The following is a 13398-nucleotide window of genomic DNA, read 5'->3' on the forward strand; positions in this document are numbered from 1 at the left end:
ATTTTCTATTAATTGATTGTAATATATCATTATTTATTATGTTTTTATTTAATCATATATTCAATATATTTTATAATGTGCTGCCAGTTTTTACATTTTGTAATTAATTTATTTTTTTAGCTCAAAACAAAGTGTTTTTAGAGTTATATACATGTTTTATAAGTTCCTAGTTTAAACTTTCATATTCATGAGGTCAGATATGCATATTCATGTTTTTAAGTGATAAATTGAATGTTTGATTTGATTGGTTCTTTTTCCAAGCCACTATTTCAAACTTGATATGAAATCAGTTCTGTGCAGTTTTTCTGTTTTTTTACATCTGATGAAGTGTGAACGAAAACGTATTAGTGAGATTTACAGCGTTAGTGTATCTGTGTGTGTTCTTGCAGGATTTGTGCAATAAACTTTGTTTCCTTTATGTTCTCTCCGTTTATTGGACTTCCACAGTGAATTTTGGTGGTAACCAATATTTGTCCCTTTTTAAATTTTATTTTCTTGACTTCATATTGCCATGGGCATATTGCATATAAATGTTCACAAGTGTTGGAAAAAAAATGAACTATCGGATTGGGGGTGGGCATAGCTAAGCTTTTCTCCTTAAATTTGTTATCATTCCCAAAAGGTTCACAACAACTGTCATTAAATTGTACAGTAAAATGTAATTTTCTAATAAATAGCTTGAACTCTATTAAGGTGTCAGCCAAGTTGTACATCGGGGTGGGGACAAAGGTAAAAAACCCTTTTCAATTAAAGAGAAGTATTCATCAGTTACTATTAAACTACTATGATTATATATAGTAAAATTGTTACATTTGATAATTTCAGGGTGGTATCTTGGACCAAGTATTAAAATTTCTTCACTGTTCATTGTTATTTCTGCCTCCAATGAAGAATTGCTATAAAATTGTATCTTAGGTGGAATGTTCTCATTTTGATGAAGTCCGATTTCTGTTTTGGATGAAAAGCCTTCTGTGTGGAGTCTACATGTCCTCCCCATGGTCGAGTGGCGTTCGAAAGACATGCGTGAATGTGTGTGCCTTCATTGAAGGTTGGGCGTCGAGCTGGCACCTCGGCACTGAAAATCTACTGCCAATCATTAGCAAACCAGTTCCGCTGTGGTGACCCCTAACCAGGAAAAGCCGAAGGAGCAACAACAACATGAAAAGCTTCTTGTGAATTAAAGGCTTAAATAAATTTGCTTTGTGGTGTTCCTAAATAAGTGGTCTGTGCTGCTTCCTTTTTGGATTTGTTTTTCTGTTTTATCTTCAGGTGGACTTTTGTTTTTTTGACATCTATATAAAAATAATCAAACCATATTAACACATTTCACATTTACAAATGTTAAACATTATAATGATATATATCCTATAATCTAGGTAACATAACATAAATTATTGAATTCCTGTCTTCTCTTAAACCACATTCCTTCTCTAAAACATTTTTCTGTATATTATTCCCACAATTTCCACTTTTATGAATTTGCTCCTACCCCTTTTCTAAAGAGCCCACCTTCTGTTCTTTTATCTGTTACAATATTCACTACTTCAAGTACAGTTGGTTTAGATTTTGATTTCCATTTTCTAGTAATTGCTTCTTGGCAGCCAACAGACTTAAATTTAACAAGGCTTTACTATGTGTAGGTAAATCAGATCCTGTATCCCAACTCAAAAAAAAAATTAATAATTTCCTTAGTTACACTCATTTGCTTGCACAGTATTCCCAACAGAGTACTCTTTAGGACATTTTATAGTCTCTCAACTCATTACACTCAAAAATATGCTCCTAATTATCTCTTTCTTCCCCATCACACTTCCAACATTTGCAATTTACCTGAGGAAACATTTTGGAGTATATTTAGGGTATAAAAATACCTATGCAAACACTTCCAAGCAAATATCCTAAATCTTCTAGACTTTGTTGCATACTTGGGAGCCATACATATATATTCCCATTGTTTCTTTGTGAATTAATTAACCAGCCTCTTTTCCCAATCTTTTCTGACCTCCTCTGATTGATTCCTATACTTATCATGCAACATTTTATATCTCATACTAATTCTTTTATAAAAGCAGCTTTTGTTTTAGATTCTACTAAAAACTACCAGTGCAGGTCTTTCACTTAGGATCCCACTATTCCTTTCTATCTGCCTATACACTGATATCAATCCTTGACAGGGAAGGCGGTCTCTAGCCTGCAGTCCATACGTATTCTTGGCCTCTTCCCATTCTATTACATTTCTCTCCTAAGACTGGTGATTTTGGGGGAAAAGTGGTGGATTGTACTTAACAAAATAATGACAGTAATTAGAGTTAGAGACTTCCTTTCCTTCAGAAAATGCATACTACTTTACATTCTCTTACTCTGTCAGCTTCTAAAGTTAATAACACTAATATTTTAAAAAGTATCACTGATTATTTCTGGATTTGTCTCACATTATGGAGGTAAGAGGTAGAAAGCTCAACAGTTAGACATTTGCTAGAATAACAGGCTTAGCATTAGTATGTATTTTCTAAAGGCTATGATACCTGAAACTTAAATATATGTGATTACTTAGTGAATACAGTTTCAGTGACTTACCAGAAAACCACAAGTGCAGAAGACAGTATTGATTAATAAATGGCAAAAGTCTGAGCATTTTGCAAAATTCTGAAAAGTTGAGAAGTATGCCCTTAATAATAATTAAACACAAATCCAAAGTGAGGTCCCTCTGACCATTGATCTAGCTTTTCTATTGCATTCTTTCTTTTAAATTGATTACTGTTTCTGACTAATCACTGTTCACTTCTTGCAGTTTACATCTCTAGTACTGCCCACACTGCAGGTTCAGCCAATGACAGTGCAGATCTGATAACACTGGACCTAAACAACAGGCTGCACAGCCTTCAGGTCCAGTCTAATCAGATACAAATAAAAGGTAACTACAGCTCAGCTCGCTTATGGCACATTTACTGAACCATGATTCCAAACAGAAGTTAAACACATGGTTGTCAAGTTCTGCCACCATTAAAAAAAAAATTGCATGACTTCCTTTCTTATTTTTATTGTATTTTTTTAACAACTGAGCCTAGCACTGAGGGCACTGTTGATGATTCTATTTGAAGTGTGTGTGGAGGGGAGCTCGCCTCCCCATACCCTATTATTCTGATGCTGTTGCGATATTGTGTGATTCTTTTTCACCTAGTCTGTGTAGCTAACACAGCCTCTGTTTTGTTAAACTGTGTTGTCCTTGTAAAAGTCTTTTTCCTGTGACTTTCCACTCTCATAATTTTACAACTCTTCTTATGTTGAAGTTACAGGGCTGGTGCTAGCATTTTGGGGGCCCCCAGCAAATGTCAAGTTGGGGGCCCCCTGGACACTTCCAGTCTAAGTATCACCCTGTTACTGCCACCCCTCATCCATCCTTTTAGCTCTTGCTGCAGACTTTTAGGAGTAGTATACACAGGCTGATATGTAACTGCAATGCCTATGTACAGCACTATATTGGCTCATCTCACAAAGGGGCATTCAGTTACTGGCATTTAGATGCAACAATGATACATTACAACAATGCTATGTACTGGGCTGAACTTAGGTGAAATGGCACCCTAGACACTGCCTACTGTTTTAGCCCCTCCAAAAAAAACACACACACATCCTGTATGCTCCCCTCTGTTTCTCCCAGTCTTGGGTTCCCCACACCATGCATATTAGCATATTATGTTTTTATTCTGTTTATCACATTTTACCTTTATATTCAGCTTTTTCAAGAAGCCATAACTTTATATATGCTCTTAAGTATTTTTTAATTTTTTTTTTCATTTTACCCAACCTTTTCATCCAATAATGGCCTGAACAAAAATTATGATTAAAGAAAGAAATTCAGTGTTACTGTTCAGCTTTGGTTTTCCCTTGCATCCTTTCAACAAACCTTTACTGACCAACAGCACATTAATAACCATTTAGGAAATAACTCAAGCTGGGACCCCCAGAAGCCATAGGGGTTATAGATGCTCTAGAATGTATTTTAGAGCATTTCCCAACCTTTTAATCCAACAGTGGCCTAAACAAAAATCATGTAAGAAAAATAATTTTAGTCTTATTTTTTTCTTTCAATGAAGACATAAGCTGTGCCCAAGGCTTAATATTCAAAGCTGACAAAATAGTAGCTCACAATAAACTAACAAGCCAGTTGTTATGAGGATATACAGATCCTGTCTGGGAATACTGCCTGCCTCCTTAATCCCCCTAAAAAATAGTCACTGCTTGTGCATCTTTCTGGTATTAGACTGAGCAGAGACTCAAATGGTCACAGTCATGTACTTCAAATGACTGCTCACATAGCATGCTGCCTGACTCCTCAACCCAACACCCAAAAGGAGCTTATATACATACTTGATGTCTGATTGTGAGAAAAGTGAAAAAAAATGATTGCAGTAATGGAGTCTACTTTGTTGCTCAGACAGTACACTGCCCCAACAGGAGCTAAAGTAGCTTTCTTTGTACTTCTCTGAGATCTGTGAGAAATGTAAACGAAACAATGACCACACAATCCCCATCCCTCTATACACACGCATCTGTGCAGGGCTGGTTTTAGAATGGGTGCAGTTGACAGCAGAGACCATTATCAGTTTTATCGTAACAGGGTCATATCACAACTCTATTCAGGTTAAAGCCGTAATCAGAAAATTAAGGCATTTTTTCTCCTCATTTTTCCCCAATCAGAAACAGCTTTTGTGGGGCCCCTATGCCGTCAAGGATGAAGAAGGGAGCCCCCTCTCTATCTATTTATACAGTCTGGGAAGGGGGATTACCAGATTCCTAGAAGATCTAAGTGTCTGAATGTCTTGTGATATATGCTGTGCCTTACTTTTGAAATATAATTACTTGTAAGCTGCAGTTTTTACTGATGTGTTTTACCCATGTGTCCTGGCATTATTGGATGTGTGCACTGATAAAAATCAGTGAACCCTGACAACCCAATCCAACAACTTGGTCTTTCTCTACTTAACTGACTATTAGCAAGCCAGTCATTCTATTGATCTGTTGGGTTATGTCATAATGTACAGTTATGCCTGCTGAGTTCAACCTTTTTGTATACTGTAGCATTTTCCTATTGTGCTAAACATTTGTGAAATGATTTCTTTATATTCTTTTCTCGCTCTGTTAACCTTTAGCATGTGCCAGTATATTCCTACTGTGTTATACCTTCTAATATGATGTTTCTACATCCTTTTTGCTCTCTTTGAGTATTATTGTACTATTATTAATACTTTTGTGGAGTTTTTCTCCATGGGCCTCCGCTGAAAATGGACATCTATCCAGTCGGACTTTCCCGGTCAACAAATGTAAAATAATAAATAAAAAATAATTTTTACACACACACACATACACACACATGCATGCATAAGTCAAAGCAATACTAGATTTATACTTACTTCAACAAATAACAATATATTGTGCAACACTGGTATTGCCATATCAGATCAGTGACTGCTATTTAGCATTTGTCAAGCAGAGGTAAGTCACTTTTATTTACCTCATTGAGGACTGCGTGAATACCTGTCACTGTCCCTGATTTCACAGATATTCCCTGATTTTGCCTCATAATTTTGCTGTCCTTTGTTAAAAAGTTTTATTTGCTAGTATGTAACTCATTCAAAATTACAGACAGTCAATAAATCCAGACATCATAGCTGTATACTTCTTATTGTCCAAAAAATGCCTGCTGATGCAAAATGTGTTATTCTAGTAACTTTTTAAGTGAATTACAATAATGTTTAAAATGTGTTCCTCATTTTGAGCCTTCATTCTGCTATTAGTTTGGCACTGAAAAGAATTATTTAACAAAGATGTTGAGAGTTATAGTATCGGATGTTTTGCCAGTATTTATTAAACTCCATGAAAGAGAAACCATCCCTAAAGATCAGAAGCATTAGCTCTTCTTAAAATCCATGGTGGGCACTATGATCAGTCACTCTGATCTGCTGATCTCTCTAGTGCTTACCTTGCTCATGTTCATTATCAGCTTTCATCTAAAAGCGTCATATCACAGCCCTGTTCAGGTAAAGAATGTAATCAAAAATACATTTTTTCCTCATTTTTTTCCATAGCCAACAACAGCTTTTGAGGGGCCCCTGCACAGTCAAGGATGATTAAGTGGCCTCTGAAACCACTGGTACTGCAGGTACCTAAAGCTGGCTATGTTGTTAGTTTTAATGGCAGATGTCCACCAGCAGGGTTTAACTAAGCCAGGGGCATTATGTCAGTGGTAAAATATTTAATGGAATTGTGAAGCCTGTCACTTGACAAAACACTGTTACTATAACTAAATATCTTTGAGTTTTGAAGGAGCTATAAATAAGAGTTATTATTACCTTGTACTATGAACTGTCTGATAGTTTCTAATACTTTTCAGCCTTATTTCTATGTCATATCTGCTTGTTGATGCATGTTTTACTGGTGCTTTTTTCCCCGGGCCTCCGCTGAAAATGGATATGCTGTCTAGTCAGACTTCCCCGGTCAACAAATGTAAAATAAAATAAATAAAATAAATTGCCCATATGGTTTGTTAAGCATATAGGAGTACTGTACTAGCTTTTGTTGGTTTAACAGGCATGTTACAAAATATCAAAATAAGATAACTTGCTGTGGTTGGGGGCCCCCCAGGATCAGGGGGCCCCCAGCGACCGCAGGGTTTGCTGGTGCCTAAAACCGGCTGTGAGTACATTTTGTGATTTTTTTTTTCTAGTATAAATATAAACTGAGGGCAGTAGTGATTTTTCAATGGCAGGGTGTAATTTGCTGCTTCCTGAGGGGTACACATTATTGACTGGAGCTCTAGATACTTTCTTATTGGTATTTCACTTCTTCCACTATATCAAAACACTGATGGTAGCCATTTTCTATGTCTCCCAAAGATTTCAAGTAGCTAGAGAGCTGAAGCATGTGGGCTGAGTGGGGATTAGCTGTCATTTTTATTTATTTATTTATTTCACATTTGTTAACCGGGTTAGTCCAAATGAGTTTGAAAACAAACCCATTTTTAGTGGAGACCCAAGGGGGAAAAGCCCCAGCAAACATAACTAAAGATAAAGTGACAATATACAAATATTAAATAACAATCACAGTAGAAAATAAGTGTAAAAAGAAAACATTAGCTATTTGCATTACATTGACAGTAAGCAACCCATTTTCAGTGGAGACCCAAAGGGAAAGACCCCCAGCAAACATAAGCAAAAGTAAACATACAGGACAAAAACTATTAAAAACAGCAATGCAAATATGAAATTAATTATAAAGAGAAAAACAAAAGAAAAACAATTATGAACATTAAGGGTTGCATTGACAGCAGTGGTCAAAATGTACTACATATGAGAGTAAAAACAAAAAGATAATCGTTCAAAAGAAGGACAATGTATAGACATTCATAGGAAGTGGGGGATAAAAGATAAATAGTGTGGAGAATGGGAGGGGGAGAGAAAGGAGGGGGTTATAGTAGTAGAACTGAGGGTTTAGAAGGTTAGTTTAAGCAGAAGTTACTAAGAGAAAAAAGTTAGGAGATGCAACAGGTTATACCGTAGGTCAGATTAAGACTACATGTGGTCAAGGCAATGGCATAATTTCAAGTTTAGTAGGTGGGATTTAAGCTCCTTTTTAATACAGGGAAAGGAAAGGTTGGATCTAATATGGAGAGGGAGTTTGTTCCAATTTAGTGAGATAGAATGTTTGTAAAGTAGTTTGCCAATATTCCTTTTAGGTTTATAAACTGAGAGAAGATGCTGATCAGCACTCCGGAGAGGCTGGGGGAGGGGGGGAGTAGAGAGTAACATGGGAGGCGAGAGCAGGGTAGGCAGAGGGGTTGTTGAATATAGAAAGGTAGTGTGGATTTGCAATTGTAGGAGAAGGTGTGGAAATTCCAGCCACTGAAGTTTGTTTAGTGAGAGGCAGTGATGTGAAGAGAGTGGTTGGTTTAGAATAAATCTAGCAATTTTGTTGTACGTATGTTCCAGTTTCTGCAATGAGGTAGTCTGGATATTGGTAAGGATGGGGGAAGCTTATAGAAGTCCAGGTAAGAGAAATGCCTGTGCAAGAGTGTGTTTAGTGGCAGTAGTGTAGAAGTTTTTGTTCCTATAAAGTAGTCCAAGTTTTTGGTGTTTTTTTTTTCTTTGATGGCTTGTTGTATGTGCAAGTCAAATTTTAGTAGGTCATTAATTATTACAGGAGTCTGGTGTGTGAGGCAGGGAAAATAGTGGTGCCATCTAGGGAGGAAAGAGAAAAATTAGATTTAAGATGAGAGAGAGTCTAAGGTAGGAAGAGAAGGAGTTGAGTTTTCTTAGGGTTAAGGATTAGTTGATTGTTTCTGAGACATTTTTCAACAGAGGTAAAGGAATTCTGTGTTAGTGTGTATAGTTCAGAGATAGTATTGGAGATAGATAAGAGAGTAGTCATCTGTGTATTGTATTACAGATAAGAGACTGCAGGATGAATGTAGGTTGTTGGTAAAAATGCTGAAAAGGAACGGTCCAAGTATGGAGCCTTGGGGTACTCCTGTTTGAATAGCAAAGGAGGGTGACAAAGCCTGCTGCCATCTAGCAGCTTGTTTTCTGCCAGTAAGGTAGGATTGGAACCAGCCAAGAGTAGAAGGAGAGAGGCTTAGGTCTGAGACTTTGTTAAGAAGGATGGGATGAGATACAGTGTTGAAGGCTTTAGCGAGATCAAGGAATGAACAGGAGATGAGGAGGTTGTTGTCCCTAGCCTCTGCAACCTTTTGAGTAAAGGATACTAAGGCAGTCGAGGTACTGTGTTTAGGGCGGAAACCGTGTTGCGAGGGGGTGAGGAGATTTTTGTGAATGAGAGAGGACAGTAGTTGAGTATGTATACATTTTTCAAGGATCTTCGAGAGCAGTGAGAGTATAGCGATTGGTCTATAGTTAAAGGGTTCAACAGAGTTGCCACCTTTGTGCAGAGGAGTGGTATAGAAGGATTTCCATATTTCCGGTACGGTAGGTTCCTGAATGGAGCAGTTGATTAAGATAGATACAGGGTATGCAATAGAGTCAGCAGCAATTTTCAGAAATTGATGGGGGAGTTTATCAGTGGAGGGAAAGCATGTTTAATCAAGTTTAATCTCCACAAAATATCCATAAAAGTAGACTAAACGACTGCACTTGGAACCTTGGTGGTGTTTTCACTATATTGTTCATTTAATCAAATTTTATAACTTTTTACTATTATTATGGTCTGTCAGTTAAATTTGCTGGCTTTGTGTCTGAACAGTGACCTGGCTGTTTAAAGAGGGTGGCTTAATGGTTAAGGTGTTTGCCTTACAAACACAAGGTGCAGGGTTTGAGTCTCACAAGGGGTAATTGGCTAGGCTTAAAATGGCTCGCAAGGGCAGTTAGCTTAGTACTAACCTATGAACCTATGAATCTGATTGCACCCCTTGCTGAGGGCAGTAATGATTATTCTGTGACAGAGAATCATTTGCTGTTGGGGAGGAGGGTCAGGCATTATTGACTTGAGTTCTATCTACTTTCTTTTGGTTCTTTCAGTTCTTCCTCTCAGTTTAACTGCACAGTGATTTCAACACACGTCTGGGTGCTTTCACTTTCAAATTTGTTCTTAGGATCCTTAGTTAAATCCTCCTCCCTGTTATAGCTGTTTCAATGACTGACAAGCAGCAGAATATCTTTACATGCCAAATGTGATCTCATAGGCAGTGAAGGTAAATTATTTTTCTACCTACCTACATAGTGTGGTGTTCAAACCAAATTTCTCCATTCACAAACCAGTACCTTATATATGATCTGAAACACTATCTCTCAGAAGTTGCAAGAAAAGGCTCTGGTCTTGTCTAAGAGGCATGCTGCTCTTCATGTGGAGAAACTACACCCTGGATTTCCATTTCCCCATCCATTTCTCCAGCCAGCTGGGTTGAAATGGGCATTGTGAGACAATGTAGTACTTGCATTATATTACTGACAGCCATCTACTACTTAAATAAACTGATACTGTGTGAGATATGTAGTTATGTAATGTTATTTGAGACAAAGCTCTCTGTGATAACTGTAGTTATGTAATGTTATTGGAGACAAAGCTCTCACATGAAGCCTCCTCAAAAAACAAGCAGTTTGTCAGTACTATATACACTACTACACCACTTATACATAGTGGAAAATAAACGCATAGAACTACATACATTGAGGCTCTTAATAGCAACCTGCCTAGTCCACAAAGGCCTCCTAAATGTAATGTAAGAAACAGGTAAGTTCAGTAATCTGCACAGATTCACAATGGTACAGCACAGACAGAACTCACCATGAAACACACATGTAATGAGTTACATCAATTAATTTCAAAAGCTCATGAGGCATACTTCCACATAGTCCAAGATCCTAGTTATAGGTGAATCCGTAGTGAGGCAGAACAATGCACCATTCACCAAGCTGTGCAAGGAGAAGGACAGTTATCAGGTTGCAGGATGTGCCACATCACACGTGCACTCAGCTCCATGCACCACAAGTACACATATGATGCAGCCATTGTACATGTGAGTGTAAATGACTTGAGATGTACCTCCCTAGACTATATGAAGAGACACAAGATGGAGCTCTCAGAAAATGTATCTAAGGCTGGAATGAACCTGGCCTACACACACACACACACACACACACATATATATATATCAGCCTGAGACGTGATGGTAGACAGTCCTAATTGCTTAGACAGTGATGGCCTGCGTTTCTTCCCCCAAGGCTTCCATATCTTGTCCACTCCCATTGTGCCTTTTCTAAGTAATATCAGTCTTCTAAAACTTCCAACATAATTAAACAGAATCCGGACAACATTAACGTATTGCTACTCAATGCTAAGAGCCTAAATAAAAAACTCGATACCCTGCAGGCACTACTTACCCTGGAAAAAGTTGATATATGCATTGTCACAGAGACCTGGTTCAAGACCAATGAAAGCACTCCATCACTGCATGACTTCAATGCATATCAGTTTCATAGGCCCCTCCACATTAAACAAGTGCATTAAAGGCAGAAGTGTCTATATTCTTAAAAAATCTCACCTCCAGACTTGTTAGACAAGATAACAATCTGGAACTTCTCCATGTCCAACTTACTATGAACAAAATCCCTTATCACATCATAGCTAACTACAGGCCTCCTCTATGCACCCCTTGACCCATACCTCCTACCTAACCAGTATGAATTACCTTGTATTAAGTCAAACACCATTCTCCTAGGAGACTTCAACTATTCCTCCACAAAATGGGTGATATATGCATCCTCAAACATGTATGCCTAGAGATTTATAGACTTCATCAATACAAATTCTGTGGACAACTTAGTCCACACCCCAACCAGGAGTGATAAATTACTGAACTTGGTCCTTACCAAACTGAGGCAGCTCTGCTTCCCACCAATGATCAGACCCAAGTCAGTCACATTCACTGTAAGACCGAAGCCTGAAGCATCCACCAGTTCCCTGTTATTCAGCGACTATGCGAGGGCCAAGAAGGCTAAGTTACAAAAACTGGGCGATAACCTAACTAAATTCAAAAGCCCCTCCACCTTGATGACCCCACTGCTTACACATGATCCTTTACTGACAAATTCAAAGCACATATAAATATGTGCATGGATGTATCTGTCTCCCTCAGAAATAAATACAATGCCAAATTTAAAAATAAACCCCTGCGAAGGACCCCTAATATAAACGGGATCTATACTAACAGAAAAAAACTCATTGCAGGTAAAAATAAATTTAACTCACAAGAAGTTATAAATGTTGCTGCTAATGAGCCAGATGAAATCGCCCATAAAAATAGCCACCCAGGTAAAAGATAACCACAAATGCCATGGCACTTCTATGGGCTAGGCTTGTAAAGGCTCCATGGCCGTTGGCCTAATACACACCTATGAACCATATATGCACTATTGCAAGGATATCAATTTTCATTGCACGCATTATATCTAAAGGTATAATGTGCAGATCCAAGGATGAAATTGTTCCACTGTACTTGGCACTCACTAGGCTAATCATTGAGTATAATGTCCATATACCTGTCACAAATGAAATGACCACAATACTTTCTAACTAAAATAAGTCAAGGGCCTAAATTGTGAAAACTATACTGACTGTCTTAAAACCTTGTCCGTCTTCTTGGTATCATACAGGTTATTAAGAGATGACCTCTGCCTTGCATATAGATCATTAACAAACAATATTCTGTCAAAACTATTACACATTTGTAAATCCATTGGTGTCATAAAAACCCACTCATGGGATCTAAATTTATTTTTCAAAATTAATAGAACAGATGCAGAGGCTCTGGGAACTATGGTTGGGTGGCACGATGCCATGGTAATCCTATGGGCTAGACTTGTAAAGGCTCCAGGGCCATTAGACTAGTACACACCTATGAACCTATTAAAGGTCTGCTTAAAGCACTTGTAATGGTGGACACCACCAAACAACCTCAACATAGGTTGTTCATTCTTAAAATGCCTACTGCTAGACACACTTACCATGGATGTGTGTGTGCTGGGATGGAGAGCACTATTTAGAGATGACAGTCCAGGTAAAGTGGACAGCACTGCAGACCTAAATGCACATAAATGTATTGGAGATGAGGACAGTTACCTGGGATTGCAGGCTTTCTCCATTGCGCACTATCCACTCAAACAACATGGAACATTAACAAGCAGGGCAGAACAAAACCCATAGAGGGTTTGGGAATGGAACATATCTTCACATCACTCTACGACTCCAATGCCTATTCCTGTGAAGTCAATGTCATTGTAGACAGGTTAAGCAGACAAATTTTCCTCCCACATGTAAGGTCTCTACATACATCAATAACACAGAAGATTTTTTCATCACTGGGGCAATTCAACCTTCATTACTAAATGCAGCAACTTTTCCTTACTGTCTCATTAGGGACACATATCCAAAGATTTGTTGGTCCGCATTTGGCCCCCATGCTCTTCTATGCATTCCCACCAATTACTCTCCTTTTATATTCCATACAGAAAGCCAAGAAGTGCAAAGAAAAGGTGATTCTCATAGTCCTGTTCTGACCATGTCTGATATGTTTTCCTCTGCTTTGGCTTCACTTGATAAGGAAACGTCTTCTACCACAGCACCCAAAATCGATGTTCCACCCATCTAGGCAGCATCATTTGCACATGTATTCCCTTCAACTAAGTGCATGTTTTTTTCTGCTTCTGGTAATGGCCATGGACCCTTCGTTCCCTCCCACAGTAGTTAAACACATTACAGCGTTTCAAAAACCTACCACTAGAAAGATGTACAGGATTAAGAGGTACATATTTTCAGCATGGGAAATCAAATACAGATTAGACCCTTTCTTAGCACTTGTTTTGTCTGATTTATTCTTCCTTACAAAAA

Source organism: Protopterus annectens, chromosome 2.part1 (genome assembly GCF_019279795.1).
Source record: "Protopterus annectens isolate FY-2018-M chromosome 2.part1, PAN1.0, whole genome shotgun sequence".
Lineage (NCBI taxonomy): Eukaryota > Metazoa > Chordata > Ceratodontiformes > Protopteridae > Protopterus > Protopterus annectens.